We start from the raw sequence: 20590 nt of genomic DNA, 5'->3' as shown, positions 1-20590 counted from the left end.
ACCATGCATAAATTCGACCTAGACTCCTTACACATAAGTAACCGATGGGTAGCTTGGCCATCAGATGGGCCCCCTAGAAAGGGAAGAGGGGGCTCTTTCTGACATGGACTCTGTTGTCTGCTTTTGGATCACTTTCTCCAGGTGGAGCTACCTTGTCTGGCCACAGGGCAAGAAGATGCAGTCAGTGTTGATGGTACTTGATGTGCTGCTGTGGGTTGGTATGGGTGGAGCTCCTTTTATCTGAGGAGTAGGGGAGGGAGGATAGGGGGAAGAAGGAGGGAGGACAGTAGGACTGGGAGGAGAGAGAGGAGGGCCTATGATTGGAATGTAAAGGACTTAAATGAATAGTAAATAAATAAATAAAATGTTATAGAAAAAATGTGACTACAACACCGCCTCCACTCAAGCAAGTAACTTCCCAGCAACGCTTATGTTGGAACCTTAATTAAATGTAGTGGAGCACATGTACATACATACGTATGTGCACATATGTGCACACAAGCACTCAGATGACATGAAAATAGGGAATTTGAAAAGAATAGATTTGGTAGTAGAAGATAAGAAAAGGGATTCTGATAATAGTATTTTATATGTGTGAAGTTATTAAAAAAATAAGGAGCAAATAAAAGGTAAGTTAAAGAGCTAGGACTTTGTAAACCCAAACATGAACATCTTCCAATGAAGAGAATTCTGGTGGAAGCAGAACTCGAACCAGGAATTTGTCTTTGCTGCACTTGATGAGGAAGGATGTAACAGTGCAGCATCAGTCCTCTGCTTCACCATAAGGTAATGAAACCTTAGTAAAAGGGGATCATGTGTTCATGTTCAGATCTGATTCTTAAGTTCCTTTGTGGTCTAGATCATCCTGGTTATTGTGGATTAACTAAACCTGGAAGATTCTTAGGTAACTGCTGGATATTCACTTTGCCATGATGAAGTACCCCTGACTCTGTGACTCAGGCAATAGAAGTATAATTGCTCACAGTTTTGCATCCTGGGGTTCAGAGCAAATAATCTATAGACTCTCAACAGACCCTTTCTTCACTTGCTAATGGCTTGACTCCTCCATACATCTTTCCATGTTCTTCCCTCTGGGTATGCCCATGTTTTATTCAGACTTTAATTGCTGTGATAACATATCTAAAATAACAGCATTATTAGAGGAAAGATTTATTTTTATTCAGGGTAGTAAGTGAGCTTACACTTACACTGGTCTACTGAAAGTGTCATAACAATGTTGGTCACTCCTGTTGTAACCAGGAAGTTGCAGGGAAGGAAAGAAGGAAGGAAGGTATACAGTAAATGGAAGAAGAAGAGGAGGAGCGACCAGGATAAAAGAGAATAGAAAGGAAGGGAAAGGGAAGAAAGGAAGGGAAGGAGAGGGAAGAGGAAAAGGAAAGGTAGGGAAGGGGGTGGAAGAGACATGTCATCTTAGAATATACCCTATGTGACAACTTTCTCTATCTAGACCAACCTAACAAAGTTTCCAGAGCCTCCCAAAACAGTGCCACCAGTTGAGAAGCAGCCTTTGATTGGTTGGTCTTTTGGAGGGATACTTCCTATACAAACCATATCTCATGTCATAATTTCTTCTTCTTAAAAGGCCACTCATCGTATTGGATTAGAACTAACCAATCTCAGTTCAGCTCAGTCACCCCTATAAAAATCCTATCCCAAATATGCTTACAGCCCAAAGAGATAGGGATTAAGATGTTGGCATACTAAATTGGTGAGGGTGTAGCACTTAGCCCAGGATATTTGTCAAGATGCACAGTTGGAAAACTGAATGTACTTGAATCTTACAAAGATGAAACCCTAATTAGTTTCAAGTTATTTGGTTATACCTTGCCTTGTGCCAGGTTGCCTACCTGATTTCCAAACAGACAAACAAACAGAAAGACAAATGAGCCAGACTTTGTCTGAGCCCTTTGTGAACCTTCCCGTATTCCCATTCATGCTGCTGGTTTTTAGAAAAGAATGGTATTTTTCCGAAAAGTGCCTCAAGGATTTTTTTTAAGCCCTCTCTTGTAACTTTACCTATATTCTAATATGGTGATGTAGCTCATACTGGTTACATTTGTTTAACATTACACTGCAGCTTAATAACAAATATACATTCTTTAGCACGGCATATGACCAAATTACCTGTAGTGACCTGAATTTTCTGTCCTACTCACTGCCCTGCACCTTTGCAATTATGAAGCAATCATGTCACTGGCACTCATAAATTTCCGTTTCTGTACACATGCTTTTCTCTGCCTGAATGACCTTGCTTCTTGCCCTCTAATGTTTGGGGTCTTATTTATACTGTAGTCATTGAATGATGCCTCTGTCACAATGCATTTCTTATCAGATTAAAATCGCAGGCTTTATAACATTCTTCACCTAGAGGATTCAGAATGTGTTGAGTGTAAAGAGCAGACATTTAATAATTCAATGTCTAGAATATGACACATAAAATGCTATTAACAGAAGATGTATTAAATGAATGACTAACATGTGAGTTTATTGGAAGCTGATGTGGGTGATAAGGCAGCTTGGCAGCACATACTACCCAGTGACACTGAGGAAATATTCAGCTGATAGGTAAATGTAAAAGTAATGCATCTCTGAGTTCCATTGTAAGAATAATGGAAGCTGATGTTGATAAGAAAAAACAGTATTCTCTGAAAATTGTTTCTCTTGCTGAGCCACTCAGGGTTCTCTGTCTTCCTCTGTGGCTGGGGTTCATATGCATATGGTTGACAGGCTCCAGATGCTTACATGCAGCCCTCCCTTGACACTTAAGGGCTCAAACTCCCAGATCCTGTTAAGAACTGTGACAAGTCACTAGGCAACAGGGATTTTATTCTTGACTTATTAAAATGGAGAAGTGGTCGCTGGAAAAAAAAGGTTTCTATAACCCATATCTGAATGGAAGAAATGAGAATCTAATGGTAGATCATAGACCACTCTCTTCAGGAATATTGAAAGGCCAGTGAAAGCTATGAAATTTTAAAATCCATTTTTATCACGAAATGTTCAAATTTTAACATAAACTAAAATTTCTTTTACATAAATAAAGTTATTATTTCTAATGAGTTACAATCCATAGGCTTTCAAGGAAAAGGCAGAAGCCAGGTTCTCCCTAGTTACAGATCTTCCCAGATAAAGCTAATGTACTGGAAAGATAGCCCTGGACCCTCTCACTTAGTAATCTGGGAGCACAGTTCCTGTGCAGAGCTTACCTTCACCACAATATCCCTAAGTTAATTATGTTTCTGGAAAGCTCTAGGAAGCTGGGGCAGAAGACACCTCCTGGCATCCTGAGTTAATTCCCTGAGGCTGTCTTATGCTCATTATCCTTTTCTTGCACATCTGCCTCCAGGGTTCCCCAGAGCATTTCAAGTCAGTCATGACATAGGATAGCATTCTGGGTCCTTCACTTGACTCCTGAATGATATGACTGGAGGATAGTCCCCAAGCATAGTTACTAGGGAAGCCAGGAAGTGTTCTTGGGAGACTAGGAATCCCCTGGCAGATGTATGTTCACTCTTGCACTAATTAGGGGAGGCAAGAAGAAGCTGTCTAGGTCTTCAGACCTGAGTGGGTGCAGTGCTAGGATTGTCACTCAAGATGAAGCCAGAGGCCAGTGCAGAGGTTTCACGGGAAAGCTTTGCAAATTGCTCAGAATGCCTGAGCCATGTCTCAGAACTTTTCAAATAATCAGGCACTATTGTTGGACACGTAACAGCCATTTGAAGTAGGAAAGATTCTATAGCAGATAGTGTAGAAACATACATATAACTTGCTAAAGCGACAGCTTAGTTTGGAGTATTTGAAACACACATAGCATAGGCATTTAAATAAAAGATCTCTAACACACATAAACATAACTTGAGCAGTGAAATAATTTGTCTTACTAGAAAAGAGAAAAATCACATAAAAAGAGAGTCTGACGCTTGTTGACTGGTTATGAAGAGATCAGGGTAATGTAATAGGTCTGACACTGTTGACTGGTTATGAAGAGATCAGGGTAATGATGTAATAGGTCCCAGCCTTTGAGACAATTCTATATACTAAAACATATTGTTCTGAGATCCTTTCAATTCTTCCATGAGATTATCCTTGATTCCCTAAGTAAATTGCAATATTCTCAGATTCACAGTCTTTGTCTTGTTTACATTTTATAGCAGGAAAAGTAACTTTTATCCACCTGAGATATAAATGTAACTTGTCTTCTCCTGATGTTGTCTTGGAGGCTTACTGCTGACCAAGCTCACCCTTTCTATCTCTTTCTGAATTCTGACTAGCTGTATCAACTCAGCTGCTCTGGCTCAAACTCCCCTGAACTCCACAAACTGACCTGCTATCACCTGACTGCCATGAACTCAACTCTCTACTGCAATGCCTCCTTCACTGACCGACCTCAAATCTACTGTACTATCTTCCCTACTGAACTCTCTACTGTACTCAACTCTACTACTTTCTCTAGTGTACTGACTTCTCTAATGAACTCTCTACTGTGTTGTCTTCTCTCTCTCTCTCTCTCTCTCTCTCTCTCTCTCTCTCTCTCTCTCTCTCTCTCTCTCTCTCTCTCTCTCTCTTCCTCCCCTCTGTACCCTACTCTACCGTCTCAACTCTACTGCTCTTCAGTAGCTTCTCCTCTCTGTTCTTATGAGACTTGAGCACATCCCATCCCTGACTCATTCTGTCAAACCCTTCTCTGATTTGTCATTTTGCTTGCCCCTCAATTAGATATCACTTCCAAACATGTTGTTTCCTTCTACAAAGTAACTTTACCTTCATTGTTTGGGATTAAAGGTGTATGCTAAAGGTGTGTCTGTATTCCAGCCAGGAGGACTAAGAGTGTCATTCTAGCCAGATTGGTCTTTGGGTGTGATTCCTTGCCAGAGCATCCATGTTGCTGGATTAAAATTCTTTTACAATATAACACCTACAGTGTCTAGTAAACTGCTAGGCAAAAGAAAGTGCTGAATTGGTGGGGTATTTTTAAGGACAAAAATAAGGCAAAGAAGGCACATTGGCATGATGGAGGCAGAGGAGGCAATAAAGTGGAAAATAAGATAAGGGATATTTTAAGGTTTCTCAGGATTATACAGAAAAGTATTTGTTGAACGAAAATGTAGGTCATATTTTTGTGGCAGTGGATACAATTACAATATTCTTTCTTTTAAAGCATTAAGCCAGGGATTCTCAACCTGTGGGTCATGGTCTCTTGTTGCATCAATGGATCTTTTCATGCAGTTAGATACTCTGCATATCAAATATTTACATTAGTATTAATAACAGTAGCAAAATTACAGCTGTGAAGTAACAATGAAATAATATTATGATGGGGTGGGGATCATCACAAGATGAGGAACTGTATTAAAGGGTTGCAGCATTAGGAAAGTTTAGTACTACTATACTAGTCAGTTTTTATGTACAATTCTTAGTCTCCAAAAATATTTAAAGGTTAATCAATATTTATATACATTCTACATTTATATACATTGTTATAATCTCTTACCTAAAACCAGTCATATTCATAAGAAAACAATTCTGGACCTGGGAGCAAGCAAGCAGGTGTTCTGCAAGTAGTTGCATTAGTCCATGGTTCTCAGTCTTTCATACATACATAAGAAAAGTAATACGGTCAATATTTGTAAATATATAAGACATAAGAAAGAGTCTCACTCTTATGATTTCCCCAAAACAACATGGAAAGAAGAAGTCGTGGCAGGAAATCATGTTATCAATGATAACATTTTGTCTTTTATGAGTTTAGACAGGAACATGAAAGAACCTCAGGATAAACTGGAGCTTTCTTATCTAAGCTTTTCTCTGTTTCTCGTGTTCTGTCCCTCCTTCTCATAAATGTGCTTACACACACACACACACACACACACACACACACACACACACATTGTATTCATGATCTATGTATGTTTTCTTGGAGAATGAAGGAAAGAAAGGAATGTGCTTTTTATAATAATTTAAAAAACAATGTGATTGACAGGCATGGTGGGACACATTTGGGAACATGTTACTCAAAAGGCTGAGTACCCAAGATAAAGAACTTGAGGTCAGCCTGGACCACTTTCAAGACTTTGTGTCAAAAGCCAAAACCAAAACCAAAACCAAAAACAAAACCAAAACTAAACAAATGAATGAGGTGGGGGGTGGAGAAAAAGTCAGCCTTCTTTCCTCTGTAGCATTGTGAGCCTGCAAAACTGTAAAACCTACTTTAAGAGATTCAACCACAATTTAGAAGAAGAGAAGGTGAAACACTACTATGTTTAGAAACAATAATCCATACTGAAATTAGTACAGCATATGTAAATAAGAATGCTAGTTTGTGTAACTAGTAGAGATGCCATTTGTCAGATCATTTATGCCTATATAGAAAGGGGTACAATAGTTTTCAGCATATGTACATGAACTGCTAAAATAAAATGTGGAAAATGGCCTGGGTTGCACTGCAGACAGTTTTGCTGGCTAGCTACACAGCCTACGATCTTCTCAATAGGTTTGGCATAGACAAAACCTATAAAGGTCAAGTGAATATGACCAGCAAGGCATACAACGTGGAAAGCATTGCTTTCCAATCTGGTGGTTTTGCCTGCCATTTGGATATAATCTTTGTCAGAACTACTAGAAATGGTGAAGCTTTGAAAGACCTGAAGGGAGCTGTGGATGGGAGGTCTGTCTTTCCCTCGTGGTACCAAATAATTTCATGTTTACGGTTTGAAAGCAAGGAGTTCATTCTACAAGTACATCCAAAGCACATATGGGTCAGAGTCCTATAAAGTATATGTGTTACTTAACAGAGAATGCTAGAAGGAACAGCTGTCTCAGTACTTAAAGAGCAATTTCATTTGTTTCCTGAGTACCACTCCTCCTGCCATACAGCAACTCTTCCTTCCATCCTTCCTCTCTGTCTCTCTCTGTCTCTCTCTGTCTCTCTCTCTCTCTCTCTCTCTCTCTCTCTCTCTCTCTCTCTCTCTCTCTCTCTCTCTCTCTCTCTCTCTCTCTCCTCTCCCTCCTTCTTTCCCTCCATACCTTTCCTTCTCCCCCTCCCTCTTTCCTCTTTCATTATTTAATTCTTTTTTCTTCCTTCTTTCCTTCCTCCACTCCCTTTTCCTTCTTTTGTTTCCTTATTGTTTTTAGCTCCAACCTTACAATAAAACTTCTTTATAAAACATATTCTTCTGTGGTCCGTGAATTTCATTATTTCAATTCATGAGAACCTAGAGCCACTGAATCAGTAAAAGTTTTGTGAGTTTCAGGCACCCTAACTCTGCAGTTGAAGCTCATTGGAAGCTAGGAAGTATCCTCTGCAGCCAAGGACTTCCATATTGCCACTTACACAGCCAAGATGGAGTAAACAGCCACCTCCATTTCTTCCATTGGAAGTAGCTACCAAACCTTCATCAGGTGCACATGACAGATGCTCAACACCTAGAAAACTAACAGCAAAATACATATTAAAGAAGAAATTCGTGATTAAAATTATCATCAAGTCAACATTATTTGGAATCCACCCTCAATCCTCAATCTGCTCTAGGTCGGCTTTACATGTGTCTAAAGCTGTGGACTTTAAGTTTAAAGTTTAAGAACAGGACGTGAACTAAGGGGAGTGGATGGGAGTAGATAGTAAACCCTAGATGGATCTTTTTTTTTTTTTTTTCAGCTTTAGGGAACTTTATTTTTCTTCCCTTCACTCAGGTGTCTACAGAGCAGCTCAGGACCACTCAGTGGTCACTCCAACCTACTTGGTGGTCTCTGCTGTGGGAGCTGCTGAGGACTGCTGGCTAGGTACTCCTGTCCTCAGTAGGGAAGTGCTGGATGGATACAAAGGGCACCTGTACACACTCAGACCAATCTGCCACCTCTGGCTGAGCAGTGGTGAACTCAGGATCTGGCGCAGTTCATTCACCCTGAAATTCTTCTATGGTCATGGCCTTAGCAGCAGCCTGCTCCTCCTTCTCAATATCCTCTTGGTCTCTGTAGAAGTAAAGATCAGGCATAATCTCCTATGGTTGCTCATGGGAGATAGTACCACGCATGCGGAGTATTTCCCAGACCAGCATCCAGCACATCAGACCCACTGAGTCAGCTCCCTTGTTGTTGCATGGGATGGCAATATCCACATAGTGCAGAGGAGAATCCGTGTTGTACAGAGCAATGATGGGCAGGTTGACATAAGAGGCCTCTGTGAGGAGCTGGTGGTCAGTCACCACTGGACACCGTGACTCCCTGAAGACTGTTTGGATCTGGTTGGTGAAGGTCCCAGGTGTGAAGCTGCCAGCAATGGAAGTGGCTCCAGTGGCCGTAGCAAACTTGAGCACAGCTCGCTGGCCAGTGTTCCTGGAGGAGATGACGCTGACGTTAGCAGGGCTCTCAATGGCAACAATAGCTGGAGCTGTTAACAATAGCTTCTCCTCAGATTTGTGATGCTGATACCATCACTCTGACTTTTGTAGATATATTGCTCCATCTGAAAGTCAAGGTCGGTGCCATTTAAGTGGGTTCCTGTGGCAAGGAATTTGGGGACATCCTCTTCTTTCATCTTCAGGACATCAAGGTCTCCAGACATGGTGTAAGTTCCCTTTAAGTTACAACTGGAATCAAGAACAACACCTTATGGATCCACTCCCTGGGCAGCGTGGAAAGCTTTTTCTTTCTTTCTTTCTTTTTTCTTTTTTTTTTTTTTAGTTGTAATGGTGTGATGTACTTTATTCTTTATAGATGTTTGTTTTTCATGTCTCATTAAAATGTTAGTCATCTTGATCATTGAATGTTTGGATATACTTCTACATTTCATACCTGAGACGTATGTCTCATTTATCTGCCTTATCCGTCTTAAACTTGCACGCAATAAGAAAACTAAAACTGTGTTTTTCTGGCTAAAGTTTCCAAGAAGGCAGGGGCCAGGGAAACAGAAATTATCAAAAAGATCAATTAAGGTAGCTCATGAAAATGGATTCATGAAAAGCATCTATAAGCTCTTTCATTGTTGTCTGCTTGTGGGTGTAGTGGCCATCAACAACCGCAGATTGACATCTGAAGCAACAAATACATGACCACTGCTGCCTCACACTGGAGTGCAGGCAAGAGAAACAAAGGCTTTAGAATAGCAATTAGTATCACCACTATAAACATTCCCACAAAAGATGCCATTACACCTGCAAACTGAACTTTACCAACACAAAAAGCATGTATTGTCAGGGTCTCTGAATATGATACAACCTAAAGGGAGTCAATATCTGAAGAACAGGATCATGCAGAAAAGATGACCAACAGATACCACGACACAAACATGAGAAAGCCTTTAGAATAGCTTGTAGAAAAAGTGCTGCAACACACAGTTATGGAAAGTCTTTTATTTATTTATTTATTTATTTATTTATTTATTTATTTTTGGTATTTTATACTTTATTCTCTTTTTCCTTTTTTTAGATTTTATTTTTTGGCATATGCATTCATATTATTACACATACGTAGAAAACTTATATACAGCAAGAAGAACCATGAAACAATCAGGGATCATATAAATGTTATATTCGTGGTGTTTTGGTTAGATGCATTTGACAGCCTTGTAGAAAACATCTTTCCTATCTTGGTGAGTTTAAAATTCTGAATGAGAATCAATATCTATCATATCTCATCTAGGCCAACTCAAAACCTCTATCTAGACCTAAAAACATCTTAACACCTACACAGCTTAGGTTAATTGTAATACTAAACTCTCTGGTCTTCAATCCCAGCAGAGACCTGAGAAGGACTGAAACTTTGTTACTTGAGTGAACTAGAAGTGCAGGTTAACAGCTTCCAAAATGAGAAGGAAAAGAAAAAATGACAGACACAGTGTACTGCCTGAACAGTCACCCAAAACTCTCTATAAGTTTGGAGCATCATCTTCAGCCTTCTGGCCGAATATAGCTGACAGACATATTTGTGACACAGGAACTATTGAAGACTTGCCTACCCTTTCTTAACTGAGTTTGGCTGTTGACTCTGCCTGTATCCAAGCTTGCCCATTTTTAGGCAGAATACTGTCTGTGGCAGAAATGAGGACCTTTTAACCAGTGGCTTGTTTGCCACATTTTAAGCCACCTCCATAAGGAGGTTCTTTGATGCTCATCATCTTCTTGAGGTAAGCTAGGTGCTACTACGAGTTAACTTGCCTTGTTGTCAAAGAAGCTTTAAGATATTAAAAGCTTCTTAAATGCCATACTCTGTAGGTCTCTGAAGCTTTGAAGACCTTATCTAACTATTTTACCTAATCTATCTATAGGATCATTTCTATCTATTAAACCTAGGATGTATATTCTTGTTATTAAAAATAGGCTAGTAGTTGACATGACCATAATTTGATTAACTAACAGTTGGGTTGTATTAATTATCCTAATCAGCCTACAACAGCACTTTCCAGGTATTGGAAGTAAGCTTTGAATTATAATTGAGTTGTATGGGTTCAGTGCCTCATATTTGAGTAGAAATATATATAATGTATGTGGAGAATAGTCTCAAATTTGAATTCTATACCAATGTATCAAAGTTCATCTTATTTTGTATCAATATCCAAAATTCTATAGCAATGAATTAAAAATAACCTTTTTTTGTTAGTAACAAATAAGGCCTTAGGTTGAGTAGATTTAATAATCTACTTTTTATCCTATCATTCCTATATATTTCTATATAACCCCTTCTTTCTTTTCAACCCCTATCTCCATATTTACAAAAGAAAGATAGAGGAAAAGAGACATCTTTGAGTCCAACTTCGTTTTCTCCCTGAATAAGACCAATCATAACTTATAAGCAACTCTCAATGAAAACAAGCATCCGTAGCCCAAGAGAGCAAACACAAACCTACCCAGCCACCCCTAGGGGAAATGTTCTCTTAAAGTTTCTTCCTGCTGATTTGTGGCAAATAGTTCCGTTGTAGGGGCCCAAATAAAATTGGGGTACAAGGTTAATCAAGCCAGAAATTGCATTTGTGGTCCAGTTTCCAAATGTTGAAAGATTTCAGGCTTAATCGAAGTCCTGTGTGGGACAGTCTAAAGCACTGAGCCAATTTGTATGGAAGCTTTCTTTGAAGCTGTCCTGGGAACTGTCCTGTTCTGATGAATAACAGCAACTGAAGCACTTGGGGCTGGAACATCAAGGATGTAGGATGTCAGATTCCTACATGCTGAGAGGAGTGAATCCTGTCAGGTCTGATCCAGCTTCAGTGTCTAGCTCTTTTGTTCTGAAAATATATTGAAAGTCGTTAAACAAATAGAAAACATGTAAAGTTTTAGTAAAGAATTGGAAGACATGAGAGAAAGCTCAGTGTAGGGCTTTCTTCTCTACAAATATTTGTTTCTTTCCTTTGTAGAACTAAGTATTGACCCTTAGACTTTGCACATATCAGGCAGCAATCTCCCCCTGACACACAATGCTAGGTTTCCTTTAATTATATTTTTTATTTTGGGAAATTTAGATTTCCCAATTTGGGAAAAATAGATTTATCTAAGTTGCTCAGGCTGGCCTTGAACTCACTCTATAGTCCAGACTTGCCTTGACCTTGCAGCTTTCCTGCCACTGTTTCTCTACCTTCTGGGATTATAGTCTGTTACCACCAGGCCTAACTCCCAAATGGACAACTTCAAGACTAAAAACATAAGTGGCTGAAATAAAGATTCCAGTGTTGTACTTAACAATGGGATGCAGATGTCAAAAAAAAAAAAAAAAAAATAGAGGATCAGAGAACTCAAAGACAAATCAATAGAAGTTATCCAGTCTGAACAGAGAAGAACAAAGCTGAGAGGCAAATAAAGCAACAAAAACAAAGAACTTTCTTAGAGACAAGACCTACTATTAACATCTTCCTTCCCAGAAATGAGAGAGAGTTATGTGTTACAGACAAGAGGAATGAACAATTGCCTGAAGCCTTTTCAAACTGTTGGTGTGCAGTTTCATACATGTCAATGCATGTGTGAGTCACAGAGCCAGCACTATGAACAGGTAATCTAACACAATAGGGAGCCAACCCCATGGACCTTCTCATCAAAGATTGGGTAAGTATTTCTTGTGGGCTTGAAAGATTATTTAGTTCTTAGCCCTGCATTTTCCTTGGTCTGTATCTGAGTTTTACCAACTACATATTCTCTTTCTTAAAATATCAAAAGAAGAATGCCATTTGGCTCCGGTAATTTCCTCTATTTCCAGAACTTCCTGACACCATGCTATCAGTGCTACATTAGTGATTGTGCTGGTGGTAGCAGTTTCCCTCAAAGCTGGCTTTTTAATAGTTGAAAATCTCCAGTGACCTAGAAGAAATTGAGGCCACCTTTGAAAATCAGCATGAAATCTTTCAAGTTGTAAGATCTTTCTACTTGCTGGGCGATGGCTGTCCCTCTAAAAGGGGGTGGATAGAGGTTAATATGAATTTTATATACTGCCTATTACAGCCTATTTTTATATAGTAAATGTACAGAAACTAGGATTTATCTCTCCATTTTATACAAATATTGTATACATATACATGTCTGTTGTTCACACTTTCAAAAGTATTCGACCAACATGAAAGTCATTAAAGGCTATTTTTCCAGTGAGAAAAATGCATTTATGAAAACCATGAAGGGGGGTCTCACTAATACTAGGCAAGAAAGTACAGTTAAAACCAAGTAATATCAGGAGGTCAGGCCATGTGAGCAAGGCAAAAATTTCAAATGAGTTCTACTAAAAGCCTAAAATACATAAAGAGCTTTTATGGGTAAATAATCATTTTAGTTCTCAACCAGAGGCCCTGTTGGAAGAAAGGACTGAAGGGTTTTTTTTCCCTCAGCAGGACTGCTGACAAAGAGGGGGAATTATTTGAGCCAATGAATGAACATAGAAAGGCAATGGAATTTATGTCGCTGATGCTCTTTCAGCAAGAAAAGGCCCCATATGACAGAGAACAAAAGATACCTACTTTAAAGCAGATACATTCTTTGCAAGTTTTACATATTTTATTTCACTTTCTGTGTGAACTTGGCAAGCATTAACCATATCTTTATCCTACTTTCATTAACTATATTGAATGAGATAATCATACCCAAATCACATGATCACCCGGAGGATTAATGCATGCAGGGACACAGAGAGAGTGCCAAGAGCTTGGATGTTATTAAGGCAGCCCTTCTATCTGTAAAACAAGAGTTCCGCTCAATTAAAAACTTTTTCATCTTCATCTTGATTTTGGAGGCTCAGAAGCCAGGCTTGAGTGAGCCCAACTCTCTGAGTTAGTCACATCTCTATAGTGATTTCTGCCTTCTAGTGGCCTCAAGCTATATGTATAAGATGGAGAAATAAATAACTTCCCATCCTTGAAATCATATCAAAAAGCAAATGGTTATAACTGTTACATTGGAGTGTGTTGAGACTTCTTTTAATGCTCAGAGTCTTATAGCTGCTTCCACTCATTTGGTTTTACAGAGCATCTACTGGCACTGACGTGATCTCGGTCCTCTGGTGGTGTCCTACTCATAGTTACTAGTGCTGTGATACAACACCATGATTAAGGAGGAAAGGGTGTCCTAGGCTTATGTTTCCACATGATTGTTCATCATTGAGGGAAGTAAGGACAGAAACTCAAAACAAGGTAGAAACCTATAGGCAGGAGCTGACGCAGAGGCCATGGAAGTGTGTAACCTATTGGCTTGCCCCTCCTGGCTTGCTCAGCCTGCTTTTGTACAGAGCTCAAGACCAGGGATGGTCCCATCCAAGATGGACAGGGCCCTCTTCCATCAATCACTAATTAAGAAAATGCCTTGCAGCCAGATCTTATGAAGGCATTTTCCCAATTGAGGTTCTCTCCTTTCAGATAATTCTAGATTGCATCAAGTTTATATAAATATACCCATCAGAGATGGCCTGAAATACACCAAGGGAGACCATTCTTTCAACTCATTCCACTATGGAAAGGTCACTGAAGGAAAGAGGTCAAACAAAACAAACAAAAAACAACTGGACCTAGAAAAAAAGGACAAATTTCACTCTTGTGTACAAGTGTGCTTCACAAAGAAATTGTAATCTAACCCCAAGTATTTTCCAGGTCTGAGCTAAGATTGGGTTTTCCAGACAAGACAGTTTGTACAAAATTGTAGAAAAAAATATTGCTTTGAGTTTTCTGCAGACCTTTTTAAGTTTACCATGATCTCAGAACAAAACAAAACAAAACAAAAAAGTAGGGGTAAGAATCATTTTTTAGAATACTTTTATTAATGAATAGATTTTCCATCCTATACTGTATTCCTATGTCGTAAAATAAGGAATGATATGCAGATAAAAGATCAAGTTGAACCTATAAAATGGACTAAGTGTCATCACTACTTTAATAGCTGTTATAAGGAATTGCTGCTATGAAAATACTCTTTAATCTATAAACTTAGCACTGGTGAGATGCATCACCAGGTAAGGCCACTTGCTGCCAAAGCCTGACAGTATGAGTTACATCCCTGGGATCCTCATGATAGAAGGAAAAAGCCCACACTTGCAGGGTTTTCTTCTGGCAGAAAAATTGTTGACTCTATGACGATACAGTGTTGTTCATTGTTGACAAATGGTAACATAAGCCTGCTCATTTGTATATTATCAGCATCAGATAATTTTAAGTAGCTATATTCAGAAATGAACCAAAGGAAAAAAAAGCATCTTAAGTAAAGTGAGTACAGAATATGTGACTCCCACTGAAGTACTGTAGGAGGTAAAATTGGTCTGATAAAATTCAAAAAATGTAGAATGGCTTTCAAAATGTTCAGTAACTAACAAGAGGAGACACGATTACTTACATAATGACATCGCAAGAGCAAACTTTGCAGAAAAAAATCTTTAATAGGAACAGGTATTATGATATAGTAAGAGATGTAAAGGGGCAGGGAACAGCACTTTGATTATTTTGAAAGAAACTTGGAAATGAGAATGAAAATATAATGCAAGAAGGAAACAGTCGAGGGAGAATAAGGCATAAGGAAGAAAAGTGATGCAACTTCCTTCCCAGGGAGACTAAAGGGAAGTGAAAGAAGCACAAGACAGAACAGCTTCAGGCTGAGCAATTCAAAGGCCCTGACTCCAAGGAGGTGGTGGCGGAAGATCAGGAAGAATCACCGGCTGAAATAAGATAATGCAAAAAAGGCCTTGATGGTCAGGTAATGAAGAAAGACCTGCGCTGTTTCGTTTAGGAGGGTTCCACAGGCCTCACCAGCCTTCTTGAATTCTTAGGACATCTTTCTTCCTCCTTAGCAGGTACGCATGTGAGGAATCATTAGCGTTTATGTAATAATTTGCCTTGAAACTTACAAAATATAGCTTTTCGCTCTTCTCTAGATTCTGACAGCTTGCAGCAGCTTGTGAATCACCTGGTTATATTAGAAATAAACTAAAATGCTTAATTAATCAATTTAATCTTTTAATCAATCACTCCCCCCTTTGTGATGCCAGGCTGGGAGTTACACTATAAGGAATATAGGTGTGACAAAGAAAGCCATTGCTCTGCCTCTGAGATGCTATTAGGTGATATAGGAAAATGTTCAGAGGACTTTAAAACAATGCTAATTGCTGCCTCTGTAGAAACTGCAGCACTGCTGGAATCTAGGTCAGGAGCTTCCTGTCAGACCTTAGAGTGGCAGTGGGTCAGAATAACTGTCAGCAAAGAACTTCCAGAAAGGCTTTCTGGAGAGGATGCAGTTTTACTGGGGCTTCCTTCCTTTTTCTTTCTTTCTTTCTTACTTTTTTTTTTTTTAATCTTGTCCACTCCAAACATTTCGTACGCACATGGAACTTTTCCCTGGTATGTGCAGCACATAGAAACCACTACGTCAATTTCAGAAAAGAAAGTTCACTGTGTCACAAAGTAAAAGCAAGTCTACCAGGCAATTTTTACATATGCAAACAGGTGCCTAGGGCACTGAGTTCTTAGCCTTACACAGAGTAGTGACAGTTTTTCACTATTGATGGGAGCTCAGTTTGACTGGCTGACTCACAATCAGAGAGAAGTGGGAGATAGCAAGTCAAGTTTCAGGAATGTCAGACACAGGGCTTTGGGTAACAAGCCTGCACACAAGAATTTTAGAAGAAATGGTAGATGTATATAATGTTTGACCTCTGGCATGCTGGCTATCTTTCATGGAAAAGACTGTTTCCCTCAGTCCCAAAATCTAATAGACTAACATTTATCTTGAGTTTATTCAACAATCACTTTCTTTATTACGTGAATTTCTAAGGAATAGTAATGTGTCATATAGCTAGGCTCTAAGTGTGAGCACTGAGCAAGACTAAGCAATCCTTTCTCTCACCCAGGTTTAAGCTAGCCCATCTAATACCTTCATCGCAGCATTGGAGAGGTACTTAGTCCAGGAGAAACACTTATCCAAGACAGATGTACAGACTCTTTCCTGGGAATAGTATGCTCAGACAGCCTGCCCAACACCTGAGAACTACTCAGCCACCCTTTTGCATGCACAAAGGATGCAAATCTTCAACCAGATATTCTAGGAGGAATTTGTTTCTTTCTTCCCCAAACCATACACAAAGTAAATGTCCTCAGTGTGAAGTCTTTGTTAGGTCTGGAATCATGTTTGAGGGAAAGCGTACCTTTGAAGTCAAATATACCTAGGTTGAAATATTAAGCCCCCAAAGGTTCCTCCTAGGACAGCCATCTGTGCCTCTCAATATTTATTTTCATTACCTCTCCAAAAGAATAAGGAAAAGCTGTTAGCAATCAGGTGGTACCCCCAGCCCCGTCTTTGCTGACTTACCACCAGCTGCTAAGTTAAGCCATCACAGGCACCAACCTTTAAAAGGTACCTGCTATCTCAGATCTGTCTCTGTCTCTGTCTCTGTCTCTGTGTCTCTCTGTCTCTGTCTCTCTGTCTCTCTCTCTCTCTGTCTGTCTGTCTCTGTCTCTCTGTCTGTCTGTCTGTCTGTCTGTCTGTCTGTCTGTCTGTCTGTCTCCCTCTCTCTCTCTCTCTGTCTATCTCTCTCTCTCTCTCCTCTTTCTCCTTCTCTTCCACCCCGTAAATCTCCTGTGTGAGATCTGTTGTGTAGTGTGATCTCTCTCTGCTGAGGCATTCCTAGGCTCTGATCCACCAACATACTCTGCTGCACAGTCCTAAAAGACGCTTAGGTAACTTAGGTTTGTGATGAGAACACAATATGCTAACCTAAGTGAAGACAGCATGCTGCAGTCACTGTGTTGACCCTAGGAAGAAAGATCCCATCTAATTGTCAGTCCATCAGTCCATGTGTTAACACTCTCTCAGCTTCCCTCAGCTGACTGTGGAGCTCAAATGGCTCCTCTGTTCTAATCCTTCTTAAACTTACCTCCTACTTTTCCCAAGCTGACTGTTTTCTCTCCATGGTTCAAACTTCTTGAGCTGGGGTGCGTGTCTTCTGGGTGCATGTAACCGTCTCCCAATAACACCGCTTGGAACTCTTAGCTGCTTTCCCCCTCTAACAGCCCCTGGAGTCGCCATTATCCTGACTATCCCCCAAAACAATAGGTGAACAGTGCTCAGGGTGGGGATTTCTTGTTAAGAGGAGGTTAAATCAACATATTTGTTGGTCTCAAGCATCCTCTTTAATAAGAAAGACTGCTTGAGAAGCCTCTGTCTCAGTCAGAGATTTTCTGCACAGTGAAAGCTTATAAATTTGCAAAATGAGTGGTCATACGCATTTGGCAACCAAAATGACAAAGAAAATATGAATATTTACATGATTCCATGTGGGAAAGAAAAAGGCAAACAGAAGCATTAGGGAAGCATCATTATCCCTGGTATTAAAATCAGAGAATTATTTCTCTAGGGCCTCACAGAGAGGACAGCATTTAATTTAATTAACAATGCTAGCAATTCAGCCAACAACAAAAAGGTCATAGCCAGAAAATCTTGGCTTTTTTCTTGCTGGCCATTCGTAATCCAGAGAGAGACTTGGACATTGTCTAGGGAACAAATGGAGAACATAATATTCAGACAATCATCCCTAAATAGTATTTTCTTGGAGGTAGTTTGGTAAGTGCATAACTTTGACAATCTACTCCCAGAAGAATATAACAGCAGTATTGTTTATTTATGAGGAATCTGGGCTGAGGTGGGGCGGGGAGGGATATAGTCTGCTGGTGGAATGTCAACACACGCAGTCACTATGGAAGTCAGTATGGAGGTTCCTAAAAAAAAAAAAAAGCTAAAAAGAGAAGAACCTAGGGCAATGAAAATAGCTCAGTGGCCTGGGGAGATAGATTATTTAACAAAATGCTACCCACTCAAGCATAAAGGCCTATGTAGGATCCCAGAAACGCCAGTCATGGTAAGACATATTCGTAATCTGAATTCTGGTAAATGGAAACAGACCTTATCTAGGATTTTCTAACCAGAAAGACCAGTTAAGTCAATGAGCTCTGGGGCATTGAGAGACCTGTCTCAGAAAACAAGAACAGTGTCCTGCAGTACGACTCCCAAAGTTCACCTCTGCATTCCATATGCTCACATATGAACCCACAAAAAAATGCACCTGTACATGTACAAGAGAAGCAGTCCACACTTCATTAAGAAACGGTAAACTTTCAAATACAGGGAGATGGTTCAGTGAGTAAAAAAACTTGTCATGCAAATAGAGGGGCCTGAGGGACTCTCCAGAATCCACATAAAGTCAAACATGACAGCACACGTTTGCAATCCCACTGCTCACACAGCAAGATGGGAGGCAGAGACAGAAGAACCTTTGCAAGTTCACAGGCCAAGCAGCCTGCAAAAACAATAGATAGCAGCAAAGATATTGTGCCAAAGACAGATGGCAAGAACCAACACCTTGAGGTCTTCTCTTACCTCAGTTCACACGTTGTGTCGTGCAGGTACACACAATCAAATACATGAATGTGTGCACATGCGTAATGCATACACACATATCATACATAGGCACCCGCACACACATACACAAAGAGAGTTTTGTTTTTGTTTTGTTTTAAAGAGAATGAAGTGGCACAATCTCAAGAGTGGGAAAGAGGAGGCACAGAAGCAAGCCTCACGGCTCATTGGCTCTGGGTTACAAAGAGCTAGAGTTTTCATGTCATTTCACTCTGTGCTTTTGGCTGCAAAACATTGCTTGACTTGCCTGGCCTGGGTTTGTCTGTGGATGCTTTCTCTACCATAAGAAGTTCTACATGCAACGTCATGTATCACGTTGCTCGTTAGTGTCGTAAGGTTCCAGGTAGGAGTGTTCTGATATTGTAATGTGTCATAGGTCACCTTTGCATATTGTCCAGTGCCACTGTTCCTATGCAAGTGACTAATTTTAGATGGCTTTGTGGAGTGGAGGGTTGGGGGTCCTCTTTGCCCATATATATATACATTTAGTAAGGGCTTGGGTAAGGCCAGACCTCTCTCTTATTTGTTTGCCTTGTATCCATGTGTGTCTGTGCAAGAGTCACAGTGAACAAGATATGGAATCAGTCTGACTATGATCAACAGTTGAATGGAAAAAGAAATTTCGTGGATGTACACAATGGAGTTTTATTCAGCCGTAAAGAAGAATGAAACTGTCATCGCAGGAAAATGTATGGAATGGAGGAGTATTGTGTTAAGTAAAGTAAATTAGGCTCAGAAAGACAAAAGTATCACATGTTTCTGTTTCTATGTGTGTGTTATGAAAGCAGAGTGGGACAATGTAGAGGCCATGAAGGTTGAAAAACACTGCAAATAGACGAGAAAGAGTCATGGGGAGAAATAATGCAGAAGGATCACTGCAAATAGACCAGAAAGAGTCATGGGGAGAAATAATGCAGAAGCATCACTTTTTTTCACATGTACAAAACATATGTGTGTACTTATAAATATATTTCATGCCATATATGTGACATATGTGTTCAATAAAATCAACACATTTTAAAAACTCAAACAAGTCATCTAAAACACCCAACTCTTCACTCACACTGGCCTTACTACAATTAACTTTGTGAGTATGCAGAAAAGCAGTGAAATTCTATATGGTTCTATTTTTTTTTTTCATCTATACAATGGGGTTTCTGCAGAATATATATAATTAGGAACTCTGAGCATGAAGTGAGAAAATGTATGAAAACGTCTCAGCTCAGTCTATAGAGGAGAGTAGGCTCTTTAACTCCTAATTAGTCGCTTTGTTCTTTTGGATCTAGTTATGCGTCACCCTGGTTTATAATTTCTGTTCATTCATGGTGGTTTTTTCATGAGGCCCATGTCATTGGGTAGTTATTCCATTATGAAAGAGCTGGAGTCTCATATCTTGAAGAAGGAATAGTTCTTTAGTAACCATAAATCTTGTGACTCACAGACTATGTGCAAGACTTGCCTCTTGCAGGAGGTTATCTTGATCTCTGCCTGGAACTCTTGTTTCAGAATTCAGAGTCAAATGTTACTAGAATTTAGCCATTATTTATCCAACACAAGCACTGTGCCTGGGACTATCGTTGGCCCGGTAAACAAACAGCCATGCCTGTTCACACGTCATCTGGCCAGGTTATCCTGCATTTCCTTGGCTCTTGCCTATCACTGCTGAACACAGAGTGTGAAGAGCAGAGCATCCATGCCTGGTCTGATACATTCCACCA

The 20590-nt window shown here is 39.8% G+C and overlaps 1 pseudogene; it reads right to left on the bottom strand.

Moving 5' to 3' along the window:
- Window positions 1-7726: 7726 nt before the first annotated feature.
- On the bottom strand, window positions 7727-8581 carry LOC127191671 (40S ribosomal protein SA-like; annotated as a pseudogene).
- Between the last annotated feature and the right edge of the window lie 12009 nt (window positions 8582-20590).

The sequence above is a fragment of the Acomys russatus genome, chromosome 7, assembly GCF_903995435.1.
Source record: "Acomys russatus chromosome 7, mAcoRus1.1, whole genome shotgun sequence".
NCBI lineage: Eukaryota > Metazoa > Chordata > Mammalia > Rodentia > Muridae > Acomys > Acomys russatus.
This window is presented reverse-complemented; position numbering and strand designations above follow the sequence as displayed.